Source organism: Chiloscyllium plagiosum, unplaced genomic scaffold (assembly GCF_037043375.1).
Source record: "Chiloscyllium plagiosum isolate Xiang-an unplaced genomic scaffold, Cpla_swu_hap1 HiC_scaffold_12, whole genome shotgun sequence".
NCBI lineage: Eukaryota > Metazoa > Chordata > Chondrichthyes > Orectolobiformes > Hemiscylliidae > Chiloscyllium > Chiloscyllium plagiosum.
The window spans coordinates 37,954,605-37,958,169 of NW_028270150.1; positions in this window are offsets into that span (position 1 = coordinate 37,954,605).

Genomic DNA, 3,565 nt, shown 5'->3' on the forward strand with positions numbered 1-3,565 from the left:
TCCACTTCGGTGCCAACTTGAGGGATGTATGGACCTGCACCCCATGCATTTCTGCAATTGCAATTGAATGATGATTCTCAGAGGAATGCTACAATTAATATCAATAGGGTTTGTGCCAATATACAAAATTGCCTTTTGGTGTATCATCACATCTGTGGCATTTTTCAACAGATAATAGAGAACATTTTACAAGGTTAACCCCAGGTTGCCATTGATCTGGATGACGTGCTAATAAGGCCAATCAAGAATGTTTAGAAGACTTGGACACAGTGTTTAAACATTTCTTCAAGGCAGGGATATGTCTTAGGAGAGAAAAAATGTTTCAGTGACCTATTTGGGGTACAGAGTCAGCAAGACTAGAACAAACACCCGTTGGAAAATAAAATGAGGATGATCAAAGGTGTTCTGGCTCCCATGTCTATATTGGAACTTAGGTCTTACCTTGGGTTGGTGCATTATTACAGAAAATTCATGCGTAACCTGGCCCCCATCCTGGCACACTTACATTTGGTATTGAAAAAAGATTCAGCCTTGGAAATGGTCATGTAGCTAAACATGATGTGACCCTTAGGGAAGTGAAGAAGCAGCTATCATCATCTTAGGTATTGTCAAACTATGATCCTAAGCAAGATGTGTTGCTGACATGTGATACCTCCTCATACGGTATTGAGATAGTGTTGGCTCACTGGTGACCCAGCGTACAGGAATGCCCGATTGCATAAGCTTCCTGGACTTTGGCTGGTACTGAATGCAAATAAGCCCAGATAGAGAAGGAAGGTTTGATGGTTATATTTGGTGTAAGAAAGTTTCACCATCACCTTTACGGATGTAAACTTTTAATAGTAATAAACAACAAGAGCTAATTCAAGAGGGCAAGGCTGCACCGCCCATAGCTTCAGGACAAATTCAGCATTGGGCTCTTGTTTTGAGTGTGGTGTGTATGATTACAAAGTGGAATATCATCTGGGAGGCCAAGTGGCAAATGCAGGTGCTTTGAGTCACCTCCACTGACACATACACCGTTGGTGGTAAGGCCACTGGAACAATCCATTCTGGTTTCAAACTTTGTGGACACCTTTCCTGTCACCACTGACAATATCAGACTGTGAACGCAAAAAGATCCATCCTGTCAAAATTAAAACAGCTGGTGGTGATGGAGGAAATAAAAGGGTCTTCACACCAGAATTGAAACTTTCTGTACCCAGCAAGACCAGATCACCATAGAGGATGACATTTGAAATTGGGGATTGAGTGATTGTCCCAAGGAAAGGTCTCTGCCAGATACTGGCTGAACTCCACCAGGGCCATTCAGGGGTTTCCAAAATGAAGGTATTGGCAACAGGTTATGTCTGGTGGCAAGCAGCGGATGCAGACCTCACCAGATTGGTGAGGCAGTGTCAACAAGGACAAAAATTACCACCAGTAACTCCCCCATATTTGTGGGATTGGCTGAGTAAGCCATAGACTCGGTTACACATCAACAATTCCAGTGCTTTCATGGGCTCCATGTTTTTAGTTCGTGTGGCTCCCACTCAAAGTAGCTGAAAGTGTATAGAGTTCTTTTGTCAAACATGGGGATGACAATTGAAAAGATTCGAGAATACTGGCATTATGGAGTTATTTCACACTACACCATAGCCCACACCATATATTCATATGTTTCCCTGATTTGTGTTATGACCAATGATATGCTTGCTGTTCATTCGGCTTAAAATAAAAAGATACATCAACATCATTTTCTTTAATAAACACAAAAAAAAAGATGAAACTTATACAAAAAAGATGTAAAACGGTTTAATATAAATGTTTACCTCTCTAAATTACCCAAAATATAGACACAAACAAATACGTACACACTTACACTCACAAAGTGAAGGGAATGACCAACAAAGTTCTCTCTCTGGAGGGATACACTTTGGGGGAAAAAAATAGTCACTTCTGGCCAACAAATCTTAGTTGTTAAAGTAAATAAAGATAAGGCTCAGGTGGCTGTCCACCTGGCATTCTGGATGCATGAACAAGTGTTGCAAACATATGTATAGGTCTTTGAGATCTTAGGTAATGTAGTTTGCACATGCAACACAGTATCAAAATAGTTTCCAATTGTTCTTCAAGATGGCAATTAAGTTTCAAAATGCTTTCACAACAAAGGAAGTTCAGAAAGAGGAGACATGAGCTATGCAAGCTGCTTCCTTGCAGCCTTTCTTCAAATTAAATTCCAAAAGAAAATCTCCAAGCATGCGAAACATTTTGAGCAGAACACCCATAAGACCCAGTCATAAGATCAGTCAGGTGTTTCACCTAAAGTAAACTCAAGCTCATAGAACCAAAAATTATCTCAAACTGTCTGATTTCCAAAAATTTAAATGAAATGTTTAAATGAAAATTTCACTTAGTCCCTTCATTGACCTGAAATAACACACATTCAGGAATCCTTACAATTTTTTAAACTGAGGTTGCAATTTCAAATGCAGTAAACAAAAAGGGTAGTAACTGATCAAAATATTCCTGCTTTGTAGATATGTCATGAAAATGCATTCGCTGTGATCTTACCATTCTGCCAAAAGCATGTTTAGGCTTTTTGTGTGTCAAAGTATTTGTCAGTTAACTTGAAAAAAGCTTGTTCTTTCTTATGTCTGTTGTCTTATGCCAATTCAAGTACTAAATAATCTTGGTGATTAATTTCTTAATCCTATATTTTTTGCTTTAAGCACAATGTGTTTGATTATTATTGGGGATAATAATACATGTTTCCAATGCCTCTTCTATCTGAGTCCAAACATGTTATATATTTAGCACAAATATTGCAGGGAATGTTAACATGTGTTGTGGAGAAAATATAGAGAATCACCAGGAGACACAGAGAGTTCTTCAAGAAGTAGGTATTTTATTTGCAAACAAAAAACGTGACACTGAGAAAGCAGATTCTCGAATGCCCATGAACCTCAGCGTCTGTGGATTTTTTTTTAATCATGTTTCTGTTAGCTTATCAGCATGTCCAACTATATTAATCAAAGTACCTCACTCTAGCTACACAATAAACCACTGATGTTAGTTCCCATTATTACTTCAGCTTTACATTCCACTTAATGTTATTCTAATGTCACGGTTAGATATTTATTGCTAACTCTGCTACAGTGATCTTTAATTCCAGACTAACCTGTCATGAGAGATATTTAGCTATTCCATCTATTACAATAGTCTCCTGTCTTAAGCTGACTCTACTAACTATTAATTAGATATTTTAACATCATGTCCCAAATATTTATTGTCCCAATCCTGTCATAATAACACTTAACAGAGAAACTTGTTTTATTACTTGTGTTATCTCATCTCGCCATAGTGACCTTTCAGCCTTCACCTTACTCTGCTAATTGGTGTTAGACCATTCCACTATTCTTATCCCATCCTGCCTTCCACAGACCACAGATTGCTTTAACCCTTCCAATGCTTTCATGTTCTTTACTTTCCATACATGCCACTCTGTCCCCTAATAAATGAGATAGTAAGAAGGAAAATCAAGCCCTGAAAACCAAAATGTAGCCTCAAGAATCAAAAAATAGCC